At 41.1% G+C, this 16,244-nt stretch overlaps 1 long non-coding RNA gene across 1 annotated transcript; it reads right to left on the reverse strand.

The window, feature by feature from the left end:
- Positions 1 to 7,695: 7,695 nt before the first annotated feature.
- Positions 7,696 to 11,978, reverse strand: LOC130168978 (uncharacterized). Its single transcript, XR_008827764.1, has 3 exons — positions 11,891 to 11,978; positions 8,160 to 8,287; positions 7,696 to 7,843 (listed from the first exon to the last, which is right to left on the reverse strand). It is a non-coding gene; the product is annotated as an uncharacterized LOC130168978 (long non-coding RNA).
- Between the last annotated feature and the right edge of the window lie 4,266 nt (positions 11,979 to 16,244).

The following is a 16,244-nucleotide window of genomic DNA, read 5'->3' on the forward strand; positions in this document are numbered from 1 at the left end:
TTTCCCTCCTATCTCTAGTTTGTGGTTTGGTTTTAAATATATTGTCTTTTCCTGTTATATTTATATTCTATATATTTATGAATTTAAGCACTGTGAGCTGCTGCTAGGTGAGTTTTCTTTTAAAGGTCAATAAAGCTGCAGATGATGATAAGTTAAACCCAAATTATTGCGTAAAGCTTCAGACTGCACCATGTCAGCATTTAAAATATAAACAGCAGCACAAACTCTGTGAGAAATGTCATTTTCTGATCCTCTCCTCTCTTTGAAACATCTCAGCTGAGTCTTTATTTTCTGGCTGCTGTTGTTTCATTTTTCCGCAGGACCACCAGGTGAGATGGACGGACAGACGGACAGACTACCGCCTTAAACATCCACTGCCCCCCCCCCAGCACGCCGCAGAGAAACCCCCCTCTGTTTGTCAGCCGATATAACAAGACTGTCTGAACCCGACGGACCAGCAGAGAGCAGGAGACGGAGGGCAGAGAGGGTTTAGGAGGACGGAGGAGAGAAATAGAAAGCGATAGAGAGACTCGAAGAGAAAGAGACAGAGACGAGAGAGAGAGAAAGTGGTGGTGGGTTTTTAAATGGTCCGGAGGGATGCGTGTCGAGGAGGAGGAGGAGGAGGAGCAGGAGGAGAGGAGAGGAGAGAGGGGAGGCTCCCACAGCGACTGCTAGTTGTTATATTGGGGATCTGTTAGTGGATCAATGTAAAAAGAAAGAAAGAAAGAAAGAAAGAGGGAGGGAGAGAGAGAGGCTGTGTGGAAGGATGACAGGCCTCATTACCACCAAACCTCGGACAGTGATGCCTCTGTGTGTGTGTGTGTGTGTGTGTGTGTGTGTGTGTGTGTGTGTGTGTGTGCGCACATTCTTACATGTATACTGTGTGTGTGTGTGTGTGTGTGTGTGTGTGTGTGTGTGTGCGCACATTCTTACATGTATACTGTGTGTATTCCCAGGCCAGCAGAAGCCTATTTACATGCATGGGTGTGTGTATGTTTGCAAGATTGTCTATCCTTTCTCCCCCTGTATAACTGTATGTGTATGTGTGTGTGTGTGTGTGTGTATGTGTGTGTGTGTGTGTGTGTATGTGTGTGTGTGTGTGTGTGTGTGTGTGTGTGTGTGTGTGTGTGTGTGTGCGCTCGCTCCCTGTGGGCCTCTGTAAGAGAAGCAGAGGATGATGGGACAGAGTTGTTTAAAGGTCAGCAGCAAACACATCATCAGACAGAGAGAGCTGCCCTGAGAAGTAACAGCTAACCTGCACACAACCGCAAACTAAACTAACCCACAACCACAACACAACCACTACACAACCACAACACAACCACAACACAACCACTACACAACCACTACACAACCACTACACAACCACAACACAACCACTCAGACTGACACCGGAGGATCCCTCCGGTGTGTGCCCGCTCAGGCCAAGTGCAACGTCCACGTCACCTCATACTCTAAATGAAAGCGTTGTGGTGTTACAGAGACGCTCCGGCCGACAAATCATGTTCTCCAGACGGAAAGGAAAATGTTTGTGAACGTTTTTATATATTTTTTTCCACTGACAATGAAACACAAAAACCACCAATCCAACGCATCATATCTCTATTGCAATATCTGCCAAAATAATCACAATGTTTTGGGGGTTTTTTGCACATCGTTCAGCCCAACTTAATAGTGGCGCTACACAAAACCCTTTTTATTTTCCTTTAATCAACACATTTATTTATTAAGACAGCTGTCTGCACCTGAGCGAAGTCATTTTTGTGTTGAATGGTTTCTGGAAGGTTGGAAATCAATCCAGAAACTTCTCGTCTTCTGAAGTCAAGTCGTTTTCTTTCTCTAAAAACTTTACAAAGTCCGCGAGGAGATTTGTCGGAGCTATTCTGAGGTCCGGTCCAGTCTCAGTCCTCACGAGCGAACCTGCCAAGTGAAGCTTGGAAGTGTTTCGGGTCTGAAGGATGATCAATACAGTGAAATGCATTTGATGGTTTTCATTTCAAAGCTGCATTAGTGGGAGACCAGGTGCTTTTAAAGCAGCTACCTGAAATCCAGGATAAACAAAGCCGCGTGGTCGTAGCAATACCTCCCTCTGATTGGCTAAATGTATCATTGTGTGTGAAATATTTCATTCTGGGCGACTTCCATTTTCTGACATTATAAACCTGGTTAAAGATCATCTCTCTCCAGTTCCACCACCTCATTAACGACACCCCCGCCACGTGTGGAGCCGCTCACCTCGCCGCCGTCACCTCGTCCGCCACTCGATGGTGACGACGTGGAGTCTCGGCCTCCTCTACGACAATTATCACCTTCTTCTCCCTTCTTTTCTTCCACCTCGTCCTTCCTCCTCTTCTCTGACTGCAATTAGAGAGAGGAATAATCATATTGACAGCGCTGACAGGTCGGGGCAGGAGAGCAGGAACATGAATAGTCACATGTGTCAAAGGCAGCGCCAGGAGGAGGAGGGGCGGTCGGATATATCAGTGTGTCTTATTGTAGCTTTGATATTATGACAATGACACACAGTCAATTCAAATTCAGAATCACTGAGGCCACCAGATCCTATAAATGCCCAGGAATTAGTCTGCTGACATTTTTACACAGACGTATTGACATCTAACACTGTAGAACGGTTCAGACTGAGACTAACAGACCTCCGCTGTACTAAATTATATATCGACATACTGCACACGGAACAAGACCATGAGACATGATGCTGTGTTTTTATCAAGGCCACAGAAGCTACTCATGTATGACTGGGTAGCGGGTGTATGTTAAAAACACTGACGTTTTTGGAAACATGCATGTTTGTACACATCCAGGATGTATTTAGCCTAGCTTAGCACAAAGACTAGAAGCAGGGGAAACCAAAAGCCTAGCTATCAACAGAGAATAAAACACACTTTTTAACATGACAAACATTGTAATAAAGCTATCACTTAATTATCATCTCTTAATTAAACAATATTACAGTGCAAACTACTGAGCCTGCAGCACACATGTATTTTAATATTGTTCAGTTACCCAACCAAAACAAAGAGAAGAGAAGAACTAGAGAAGACTAGCTAAATCACCACAGACATAAAATACTATTAACATGAAATAATAAAATCCATATTGATGTGAAAACGTTTCTCTACAACAACTAATCCTCCATCGTCTCACTGCTCATGACTGAGAACCAGTGTTTGTAACATTAGATCATATATGACGATTTATATTGGTAATGAAATGACAGGCCGCGCTGTCGGCTAGCTGACATTAGTTAGCTTAACTGTCACTTAAGGCTAAGGTAAGAAACTAGGTAACATTAGTTAGCTAAACTCTAACTTAGGGCTAAAGTTTGTTACATGCTAGCATTAGCATTCATCCGTAGACTTGACACAGTCTAATTCAGAAACTCTGAAGTGCATAAAGTGAAGCTAGCTAGTTAGCTACTGGTACTTACATTGACCTACAGTGTCTGTGTGACACAGGAGTTAGAGATTCAGGCCACACCCCTACTGGGAGTGAGGCAGGGGAGACAAGAGGTTAACCTAACGTCCTGGTTTAGAAATGGTACGGTCCACTTTAGGGGTGTCTGAAATCGTTTTACAAGATACATCCAGACATGAATATGGGAAATATATTGTAATATTTACAATTACAGTTAAGAAGGATATATAAATGTTTGAGCCTCAATAAACTGTTGTTTTTGGGGGGTTCAAGTCTTAAACGGGGGGGGGGGGGGGTCAGACCACCCCTCGTGATTTGAACCCTCCTTCTCATGTCATATTAGTGAGGAAAGTTAGTGGTTTCACCTTGCAGTGTGAGGCAAAGAGGTAAATTACAAACAGCTCTTATAAAAATAAATTAAAACTTTTATAAAAGTCTTTTTATGCAAAGTTGATTTTAATTCTTTTTACCATTAAAAAAAGCGCCAATCATTTCCTTTCTGTTTTAATTTACTGTGTAGACTTTTTTTGTGTTTGCAACCATGCAAAACAAACCTTCTGTTTAATTCTGAATTACAGTTTATCTTTGGGTTAACTACAGTAAAACTTATTTTTTCATGTTTAACTGTGCGTTCATCTTCCAGCACTGTTTGTCCCATTTATATTCAATCCAACACTAAAAGCTTATTTTCTACTCTTTCTTTTCTTACACACACTCTTGCAATGACCCTGAACGCCTCTCTCTCTATGCATTTTATCATTAACACCTAATTGACCAGTAATTCTCCCTCCCATCCGTATGCATTCCTGCATTAAAAGCCTCATTTCTCCTCCACTTCTTCTCACACCCACACATATTAAAACCCATTTTCTGCCTCTGTTTCTGTCTTAACTACATGCATTCCACCATTAAAAGCCAATTTTCCGACAGCCTCGCTCCCATCTATATGCATTGCTGCGCTGAAGCCTAATTTTTCTACTTTCTCTGCGCCTCCTCTCCTCTCGGGCTCCATCAGTTGGGAGGAGCTGGCCTGGGAAATCGTTAGCGCTCCTTCTCTTTAAATTGGGAAGGTGGACGGCAGGTGAACATCGCATTGATCGCCCTCTCAAGGCCTCTTTCTCCCACCCCCCCACCCCCTCCACCCCTCTCTCTTGCATCCCTCACCACCAATTGTCTGGCCTTTACTCCCCCCCTCCTCCCTCCTCCTCACATCACCGCCAATTGCTGGCCATTTTTCCCCCTCCATCCCTTCCCTCTTCTTTTCTTCGGATGTTGGCGGAGGTCACAAATTTACAAGAGCGAGTGGAGGGGTGGGGGCGGTGTTGCTGTCTATCTGTCTAACAACCACCATCATGGGGCGGAAAACAGAGATATGTGGAGGGTTGGAGGGGGGCCGGGGCAGCAGGGGGTTATGGGACAGAGATAGCGGGTGGTGGCGTGGGAGGAGGGAGTGGGGGGGTCGGAGTAAACATAGTGATGATTTCCCCTGAGTTTCGTTCATCCGGACCGATGAGGAGGGAGAGAGACAGAGAGAGAAAAAGGGGGAGAGGAAGAGAGAGAGAGAGAGAGAGAGAGAGAGCAGCTGCTGTCCTGTCACTGCCGGCAACCGTAACCGCGGTGACACCTCCTCCTCCTCCTCCTTAGAACAAGAGAGAAAAGAGAGAGGGATGCTGCGAGAAAATCGAAATGCTGACACACACACACAGATATACATGCTGCTATCACACACACACACACACACACACACATACACACACACACACACACCAAACCCCTCAGCGGGCCCCTCGGACACCTCTCATCGTCCAATTAGAGTCCTAACTGAGAGGAGAGGAGAGGAGAGAGCTTCCTGTGTCACACATTATTTTTTTTAAAGTACTTATTTGTTGTTGTTTTTCCTGATTTTTTACTTTTATTGTTTTGAGTTAATGGCTGCGGCTGCGTCAAATGTTCCTCCATTTATCAAGTTACTCTCTTATGAGTCATACGGCCTGAAGACACAACAAACTGTAGATAAACCAAAGCATTAGAAAAACTTTGAGGCGCTGGATCGAAAGTCAGAAATCACTGAACAGATTTCAGTTCATCCAGTAGTTGCTGAGACATTTCTCTAAAAACCACAAAGGTCAAGCTCATGGTGGTGTCAGAGAAAAGATCAGATTCATCCTCCGAGTTTCATCCAGGTCTGAACCAGATTTCACCCCAGTCCATCCAACATCTGGACCAGTGGTGGACCGACAGACCAACCATGCTGCTAATGTGGCTCAAAGGTTTAGGGACCGCACTGAGCTGTTGTGAGTGTTTCATTGTGTTTCATTGTGTTTCATTGTGTTTCAGTGTGTTTCAGTTGTGTTTCAGTGTGTTTCATTGTGTTTCAGTGTGTTTCATTGTGTTTCAGTGTGTTTCAGTGTGTTTCAGTGTGTTTCATTGTGTTTCATTGTGTTTCACTGTGTTTCATTTGTGTTTCATTGTGTTTCAGTTGTGTTTCAGTGTGTTTCATTGTGTTTCAGTGTGTTTAACTGTGTTTCATTGTGTTTCAGTTGTGTTTCAGTGTGTTTCATTGTGTTTCATTGTGTTTCACTGTGTTTCAGTTGTGTTTCAGTGTGTTTCATTGTGTTTCATTGTGTTTCAGTGTGTTTCAGTGTGTTTCATTGTGTTTAACTGTGTTTCAGTTGTGTTTCAGTTTTGTTTCAGTGTGTTTCAGTGTGTTTCATTGTGTTTAACTGTGTTTCAGTTGTGTTTCAGTTTTGTTTCAGTGTGTTTCAGTGTGTTTCATTGTGTTTAACTGTGTTTCAGTTGTGTTTCATTGTGTTTCATTGTGTTTCAGTGTGTTTCAGTGTGTTTTTCAGTGTGTTTCATTGTGTTTCATTGTGTTTCAGTGTGTTTCATTGTGTTTCATTGTGTTTCATTGTGTTTCAGTGTGTTTCAGTGTGTTTTTCAGTGTGTTTCATTGTGTTTCATTGTGTTTCATTGTGTTTCATTGTGTTTAACTGTGTTTCAGTTGTGTTTCAGTGTGTTTCATTGTGTTTCAGTGTGTTTCAGTGTGTTTCAGTGTGTTTTTCAGTGTGTTTCATTGTGTTTCAGTGTGTTTCAGTGTGTTTCAGTGTGTTTCATTGTGTTTAACTGTGTTTCAGTTGTGTTTCAGTTGTGTTTCAGTGTGTTTCATTGTGTTTCATTGTGTTTAACTGTGTTTTCAGTTGTGTTTCAGTTGTGTTTCAGTGTGTTTCAGTGTGTTTCATTGTGTTTCATTGTGTTTCAGTGTGTTTCAGTGTGTTTTTCAGTGTGTTTCATTGTGTTTCAGTGTGTTTCAGTGTGTTTCATTGTGTTTAACTGTGTTTCAGTTGTGTTTCAGTTGTGTTTCAGTGTGTTTCATTGTGTTTCATTGTGTTTCAGTGTGTTTCAGTGTGTTTCAGTGTGTTTTTCAGTGTGTTTCATTGTGTTTCATTGTGTTTCATTGTGTTTCAGTGTGTTTCAGTGTGTTTCATTGTGTTTTAGTGTGTTTCAGTGTGTTTCAGTGTGTTTCAGTGTATTTCACTGTGTTTCAGTGTGTTTCAGCGTGTTGACTGAACAGAGTTCATTTCACTCGCTGGGTTTCAATCGCAGTTTTGCGCAAAATGGAAGCAACTTTTTAGAAAAATCGACAAATAACAATTGTGAATGTTCTGTGTTTCCATTGAGTGATGTTATGAGAATAATATGCAGTTTTCTCCTCTTGCAATATCATTCCAATTAAATGTGACAATGGATTTCCAGCTGTCTGTCTCTGGGTTGGAACTGGTCCAGTCCAGGTTAACTGGTTTTAACTGTCCAAATCACAAAGCTTCAGTTGCTTGTTCATTGGCCGATTTATCTATACTTCCACCAAAATAACAGTGAGGTCAAAGACTTTATCGATTCACCATCTCGCTTATGTTTCCAACATGTTTGTCAAAAACAGCAAATAAGCTCAGTCCCAGTCCGTCCATCTATCACAGCTGATCATAGATCTGAAGATAAATCCAAAATAATGTTAAAGTTTGAATTTCAAATCATAAATTAGAAACATTTACAACAGATCAAAAAATAATCAAATTTGTGAAAATGTAATTTACAATAAATACAAAAAATGACTCCTAACCGCAGGCGTCACGGCTTGAGTTTGAACATTTAGTGAAATATTGCTTCATGGAATCGTCTGAGAAAACACCTCATGGCAGAGTATAGTTTCTTTTATACTGTTTTTTAATTTTACAATTTCAAATTGCGCATTAAACAGATTAATGGAAACACACCTACCGATATTACCATTAGTGTAGTGTAAGCTTCTTCATCCTTTTCTTCTTCACCCTTCTACTTCCTGTTCGACCATATTTGTGTGTCAGAATGATCTTATTGTAGACGATGTGTTAACTGGTCCTCAGGCCGTTTCCTGTCAGAGAAGAAGTAGATCGGATATTTTGGAAGAAAACAAAGTTGTTTTGAGAATAAACATAATTTCCAGTGGACAGGACTGATATAAATAAATAACATGATTATAATTAAATAAAATTAAATAAAATTAAATCAATTAAATAAATCGAATAAATTTAATAAATAAATAAAATTAAATAATTAATAAATATTGATAATACTTGAGATTGAATAACAGTAATAAAGCAAAAATAATTAATCAAAGAGAAAAAAAAGATTACATGAAAATTTACATCAAACGAGGTTAAACAAAACATTGTGTGCGGTCGGCTCACGTGAGAGTTTGCGTCATCAGAGGCGTCCACGCAGCCTCCGGTTTGTTGTGTCCGTTCGTCTCTACATGAGACGCTGCACATGTGTTCCTCCAGACGGACTGGGAAGACGTGTAACAACCACTGTGCGTCTGTAAGCGAGCACAAGAGAAAATGTTTGAGACTTAAATAGACAGATGACTAAATTAAAATGTCGTAGCAGCCGAGTTGAAATGCAATAAAACACAAAGACAAAAATACACAGGATTCAAGTAAACAATAAAAACGAGCGGAAGATAAATAAGAATAAATAAATATGTTGACATGGAGCAAAGAGTGAGGGTGAGTCACAGAGATGATTGCAGAGTCAGTCGTCGTAGCATCAACAATAAGATTCGTTTTTTTACTGAACTCTCCTCTCTTTACTTTCTCTCTCGTCCTCATCTGTCCTTTTTCTCCTCTCTCTCTCTCTCTCTCTCTCTCTCTGTCCTCACCCTCCTCCCTCTCTCTCTCCTCTCCCTCTGAAACTAATTAGCAGTGAAGGCCGGAGCAGAGGGAGGGAGACGTGAGGAACGAGAGGAAGAAGAGGAGAGAGAGAGAGAGAGAGAGAAAAAAAGACACTAAAAGTAGAAAAAAGATCCATATTAGATGTTTGAGCGCTGGTTAACCCCGTGAGCTGTAAACAGCCACAACACACACTTCCTATTTGTTCTTCCCTGCGGTTTCCTCCCTGACCACCGTGAGCTGAACTTCACTCTCCAGACGTCTGAAGCTTTCAGACGACCGTCACTCTTTCTGCTTTTATTTATTTCATTTCTCCTTTCTTTCTGGTTTTACTCACTTCCAAACATCCCCTCTCTTTCTTCCCTCATTTGATTATTTTATCTTTGCTATTTTGTCGTAATTATTTTATTCAATTTTTAACATCCTAACTTTTATTTCTGGTTTCACTCACTTTAAAACATCTCCTCTGTTTTACTATTTTATTATTTTTATCTCTATCCCTCTTTCGTTATCTTTGCTTTCCAGTCTTTTAATGTTTTTATTTATTACTCTGTGTGTGTGTGTGTGTGTGTGTGTGTGTGTGTGTGTGTGTGAGGGGGTGGGGTTGGTTTTTATTGTTTTTATTCTGTTAAGCACTTTGTTATATTGTGTCTATGTTGTATGATTGATTGATTGATTGATATATTCTACAGATGTTGTGTGTATGATCCGCTGTATTTCACACTTGTTTCAGCTCCAGCTGGCGAGCAGCAGAGTGAGAGAGTGAGAGAGTGAGAGAGTGAGAGAGAGAGAGAGAGAGTGAGAGAGTGAGAGAGAGAGAGAGTGAAAGAGTGAGAGATGTTTGGCAGGTTGCTGCTGACTCAGTGGAGACTCCTGATGCAGCGTCCAGTCTCTCTCTCTCACTCTGCTGGGCGTCGCTGTGACCGACGGAGGCGTCTGCTGCACAAAGTTTTCATCCTCCCTCGTCTCCTCCTCCTCCTCCTCCTCCTCCTCCTCCTGCTGGAAGCTTATTTTTCTGTCAGTAAACAGCTGATCGGCCGAGCCGTGTGATGCTGCAGCCGCTCGATAACATTATGCAAAACTAGAAAAAATATATAAAGAGGAATGTTGGAGGAGGAGGAGGAGGTGAGAGGAAATCAATGGACGAACTGCTTCAAATCTGGTTGTACTGTATGTATGTGTGTGTGTGTGTGTGTGTGTGTGTGTGTGTGTGTGTAGTTAATGTTGTGTTCATGCAAATAACCCACAAAACCCTCTTTTCCTCCTGTTTGGTCTAAACCATCTCCTTGTTCCAGCAGCCTGATAAACTGACTGTTGTAACGCCTCGTGGTTGTTTCTAAAGGCTGCAAATGATTTGTCGTCTTTTATCTTACAAACTTATATTTATATTTATATATTTATATATATTCATATAATATATCATAATACAATATTCTGGCTTTGCCTCCACGGTGGCGACAGTCAGAGCCGGAGCCATATTGTTTCAATATCTCAGTGACACCTTGATGGAACAAACATTCACAGGGACTCGAGGATGAACTGATGAGATTTTGGTGGCTAAAGGTCAAAGGTCAATGGTCAAGGGTGAAGGTCACCGTGACCTCACAAAACATGATTTTGACCTTGTGATTGTGATATACTCCTCGAGATCATGATGGTCAAAGGCATCACAGCAAATATTATTATTATTATTATTATTATTATATTATTATTATTATTATTATGTTGAATATTGGATGTGACTCTGGGAAAACAGGGGTGGAACCTGAAAGCAGTCTGAGTGGCGGAGGCAGACAGTGTCACTGTGATGTGACAGTGGCGTGGAGACGAGGGGACGGTCTGGTCGGTCCTTCAGCGCTGTCACACTGGATTCATTCAGCGACAGCAGAGTTGAGCTCTGGCAGCGCTCACGTTCCGATACACGATCAATAGCCTCTTTATAAACACAGATGCTGTTATATTGCCGTTAATCAGACCCCTCATTATGGCGCCTTTGCTTGTTTACACCGAGACGAACAAAGCCGCCACAGTGTACGAGTCGAGAGGGCGACGGCGTCCGGGAGTCAGAGGCGTGACGTGGAACACAACAGTGTCGCCCCCCCGGTCCCGCCCCCTGGTCCCGCCCCCGCCCCCCCGGTCCCACCATGCCGGGTCTGCTGTTTACAGAGATGCTGGCTCTGTGATCACCTCTGCCCCCCCCCAACACTCCCACCTTGAGCAGGATGTGAGGGGCTCATGAAGCTACACGTTTCTTTGATGTAAACACTCCGCTCCCCTTCTGGTCGCACTCTGTTGTTTGTGTCCTCACCCTTTTCTAATCACCGTGACGATAAATAACTTTATTTGACCGACAACATCTGGTTTTTTATGTCACTTCCTCTCTCTCCAGACGAGCCGGGTCGTTACTCGTGTGAAAAGTTGCAAAAGCTGTGAACTGAAGCATAAAAACAGGCCTCAGGTCACAGTTACACTGTTCACACGTACAGACTCGCACGCCGCAGTTACGACGGCGTGACGTTCTCTGTGATCCGAGCCTCGAGAATCATGGAGGTGATGAGCGCCGCTGCGTTGGTGAACTCAGGCTTCGTCCACGCTGATACGTTTTCATTTTAAATCAGCGTTTTAAAACTAAATCAATCTGCGTCCAGACCAACTCACACGACCACGTACACTGAGCATGTGCGAGCCGGCGTAAACAGGAAGTAGATTGTCTCCTCTGCAGTTGTAGCATTAAAACAGAGAATGTAAGTGAACAGCAGCTGCAAAGACAACAAGGTCAGTGACACTGTCATTCATCTTCATGTTGTATTCACCACTGGTAGTCCAGGCTGATGACAGCCAATCAGGAGAGGCCGTGGGTGTGACCTCATCGTTTACAAACGTCTGTCCAGACTACAACACAACCCCTGAGTTTTCAAAATAAAACACAACGCCAGAGTTTTCAAACTACAACACAACCTCAGAGTTTTCAAAATAAAACACAATCCCAGAGTTTTCAAAATAAAACACAACGCCAGAGTTTTCAAACTAAAACACAACCTCAGAGTTTTCAAAATAAAACACAATCCCAGAGTCTTCAAAATAAAACACAATCCCAGAGTTTTCAAACTAAAACACAACCCCAGAGTTTTCAAAATAAAACACAACCCCTGAGTTTTCAAACTAAAACACAACCCCTGAGTTTTCAAAATAAAACGGGGCCAGCAGCGTTTCTGAAACTCGTGGCGTAAATACTAACCCACGTCACTAACCTTGACCTCCATGAGGCGGACGACTGTCGACGGTCTCGTTGTTTCAGTTCTCGTTCGATGTCATCTCAGTTTTCTCCGATCTCAGCTGTTAACAAAAAACATTTTTTTTAAATGAGTTTAGTTTAACTTGTTTTAATAAACAGGAATTATCCTTTAATATTTTAATATTTTCTATATTTAAATATTTTTTTCTAGTTGCTTTTTATTATTTCTGTCTTTAATAATAATTAAAAAAAAAAAAACAAGAATTATAACAAAAATAATAGTAAGGTTTCCTGCTTATGAAAATCAGACGACAAAGAGCTTCACAAGGATAAATAACAAAACAAACACGTCGACAAATGACTCAAGATAAAAAATAAAACAATAAAAACAGTAAAAATAGAAACACAAGTAAGCGATGTGAAAATATGTGAAATATTTAAAAGATTAATCTTTTAAATATTTCTTTCTTGTCTCTTTAGTTTTATTCTTTGTTGTAATCCTGTTGAAACCATGTGAAGAACTTTGTAACTTTATTTTGAAAAGTGCTGCCTAAATTCAGTTCCTGTGATTGAAGTGACGGAGATGTGATGGAGCTTTTTTTTTTTTTGAATGAACTCTTCATGTCTCAGCTGCTCGAATCAGAGGCGACGTTCGCTTGTTAAAACTGAAACCACCTACAGAGAGAGAGAGCAGGGTTTTTAACATGATGGAGCTCGCTCTCTCTCCCTCTCTCTCTCTCTCTCTCTCTCCCTCTCTCTCTTTCCCTCTCTCTCTCCCTCTCTCTCTCTCTCTTTCCCTCTCTCTCTCTCTCTGTCTCTCTCTCTCTGTCTCTCTCTCTCTCTGTCTCTCTCTCTGTCTCTCTCTCTCTCTCTCTCCCTCTCTCTCTCTCTCTGTCTCTCTCTCTGTCTCTCTCACTCTCCCTCTCTCTCTCTCTCAGTGGGATGGATGGATTTTTCGTCCTCCTCCATCTCTCTTATTGTTTTCACACACCAGTAGGACGAGATGCTTCACTGAATGGCCTTAACACCCCGCGGACACGAGAGAGAGTGTGTGTGTGTGTGTGTGTGTGTGTGTGTGTGTGTGTGTGTGTGTGTGATCTTTACTCACAGCAGGAGGTCTGGAGATCAAACACACACACACACATACACACTTTAATGTACTCCACTTTATTGGCATGATTGTTAAACAGAAACAGGATATTGTGAAAACACACACACACACACACACACAGACACACACACACACACACACACACACACAGTGATAAATATGATGCTGGCAGCAGATCAATACGACCAAACTTTGGTTGAGCAAACAGCGATCCATAAAGAGGACTAACACTCGTTTTCCAATCGCTCCATCTCTCTCTCTTTTCATCTTTTTCAATAGTCAGATTCTTGTCTTTCAATCTCTCTCTCTCTTTTCTCTTTCTTCATTTTTATTGTTATTTCTTTTAAGGTTTTTATCTTTTACTTTTGTTTAATTCACTTTTTTCTATTTTACTTCTTTTCTCTCTCTTCAGTCTCTCCATCATCTCGTCTTTCTTTTTCCTCTCATCCTCCTTTAATCCCACTTTTCCCTCTTTCTTGTCATCCCTCCATCTTTCTAATTCTCAAACCTCACATCTCTTCATCGTTGCTTTTACTTCCTTCTTTTTGTTTGTTCGTCTCTGTCTTTCTTCTAATTCTCTTTCTTTATGGTTTTATTCCTCTTTCATCCCCCTCTCTTTTGTTCTTCAAACCACCTCCCTCTTTTCTTTTTCTCTCTTTTTCTATTTTCTGCTTTGATGACTCTGTCTGTCGGCGGAGGTAAAACCATCTGATGGAGCTTCAAAGGAGAAGTCTTCCTCCTCTTCTTCTCATCCCTCCTTTCTTCCTGTTTATCCCTATCTATCTATCCTGTTTGTCCTGATTGTGCTCCTTCTCCCTCCTTTTAAGTTACACTTTTCTTCTCCTCTCTCTCTTTACGTTCTCACTTCCTTGTTTCATCTCGACTCCTTCTCTCTTATTTTTCCTGTCCTCCATCTTTTCATTTTCCTTATTCTCTCTCTCTTTATCGTCTCTTTTCTTTCCTTTGTGACTCTCTCATGTCCTCTCCTTTTATTTTCCATCTTTCATCCTTTTCTCCACTTCTTTTCATCTCCTCCTCCTCCTCCTCCTCCCTCCTCCTCCCTCCTCCTCCCTCCGTCCGTCAGATATTGTTTAAAAAGCGGAGCTGCAGTTTGATGGTTAAAACGCTGGCAAATCGATACCTTCACACATGACAGAACGCTGGCGGACGACAGGACGGAGGGCGAGCGAGTCAGGGATGAACAGAGAGAGAGAGAGGGAGCGAGGGAGGAGGAGGAGGGGAAAAAAATAACAAGCTGACAACGAGGAGGCCCTTATTTCCACAAGCTGAGATGGATGGATAGCAGGGGGACGAGTGTGTGTTTCTATCATTTCACCCTCCATCCTTCCTTCCCTTCCCTCTCTCTTTCCAGTCTATTACTTTTTATCTTTTTTTTTTCAGTCCGTTCCCTCGTGTCGCCCGATTCCTCTCCGTCTCTTTTTCCTCCCTCCTCCTTTATTTTATCCCTCCATCTCTCTCTTACAATCTTTTCCTCCTCTTCATCACTTTTTTTTCCTGATCATTTGTTTCTCCTTAATTTCTTTTCTTTCATCCTCTTCCTGTTTACTCTTTTCTATCTGCTTCCATCCTTCTTCTTTTCCTCCGTAACTCATGTTTCTATTCCTCCGTTTTTTTTTTATAGTAGAACAATAATCAGTGTTGTATTATTATCAGTCAATTTCTCTCTTACTGATATTAAAGTTAACTCTTTGTGGTCTGGTCGTGAATCGTCTCTTCAGAATCAGCAGCTAATGTTCATTTAAAATGTTCATTTCAACAGGAAATTCAATGTTTAATGGCCAAACTTGGATTTGATTTTTTCCAATTTCATCTTAATAGGATTGTTGATCACTAAATTAGCAGCTAATTTTTTATTTTATCTAAACATTAGAGCCACAGTCTGCAGCTACTGTTACTGAAAATATTATATTTTATCTAAATATTATAATTAATGACCAACTCAGCAGCTTGTGTTCACTTTTAAAATCTTTTTTTCTTCAGCGTTGGCGGGTGACGTTTCAGTTCACCTCAGTGCTGAATTTGTGACGGGCAGGATTACAGCAGCTAATGTTACTCTCACTTTTTTTATTTTCCACCGTCAACAGATCTGGAGGCCGAACGTAGCAGCTAAAGTTCATGAAACGTTTCCATTTGAACAGGAAATTCAATGTTCAAAGGACAAACTTAGCAGCTCATATACCTCTGATTTTTTTCTTCCAATTTTGTCATAATATAAGAAGGTTAATCACCAAATTAGCAGCTTATATTAATGACTTTTTAATTTTATCTAAAACAGTCAGCAGCTAATGTTGAAAATGTTTTATTTTATTAAAATATTATAATTAATGGCCAATTTATCAGCTAAGGTTAAGGACATTTTTATCACTTTAGTTTGTGTTTGTCAAGTGATCAAATGTAAATGTATTTAATAATAAAAACATGCTGTGTTCAGAGGGTTTTAATATGATACTGATGTATGTGAACAGACTGTGTGTGTTTTGCTCTGCTATTTTTTTGCAGTTCATCAAGTCACCATGAATTTAAAATCACCGCAGCGTCGCTAGCTGAATGTGGCTGATTCCAGCTAAAGAACCGTTCCGATCTCGGGGGCCGAAGCTGGGCCAGCGTTCGGTTTTAGAAATGACCCACATGAAACTCTGTTTATCATGACCCAGGTTACGAACTGAAGAGCCAACGAGTTAATGAGCGAATCAGCTGATAAATGACAGAAAACAACACAGACACTATTGTGTGAAAGATTATGAGCTGGTTGTTCTACGTCATTCTTGGCAACACACGACAATGTTAACTCTCAGCTGGTACGTCCAGTATGTGAGAAAAAGTAACTGTTACGTTGGTACGTTATTTTTGCTGCTTGGAAATTCTATTATTCTATTAATATCTATTTTTACGAGAGAAAATTTACATTTGTACATTTACACGTTACATAATTTCACTTTAAAACACGAATCCTCAGAAGATCTTGTGTGAAATTCCTGGATCTGCTCGCTGTTCGTGCATAAGTGTAACAACTCAATTCTGGGAGAAGATCATGTGTGAAAGGTGTCACACACGTTTAAAGGCAAATTCTAAAATAATGGTGAAACAGTAAAATAGGCGAGTAAGAGAGAGAGGAGGAAAAAGAAGAAGAAAATGAAAAGAAGAAAAAAAGGTGTGATGCTTCATATGAGAATAAAGAAACAAACTGAGAGAGAGAGAGATGAAAAATAGAAAAAGAGAAAGAGAGCGAGAGCTGATT

This window comes from Seriola aureovittata, chromosome 5 (assembly GCF_021018895.1).
Source record: "Seriola aureovittata isolate HTS-2021-v1 ecotype China chromosome 5, ASM2101889v1, whole genome shotgun sequence".
Classification (NCBI taxonomy): Eukaryota; Metazoa; Chordata; class Actinopteri; order Carangiformes; family Carangidae; genus Seriola; species Seriola aureovittata.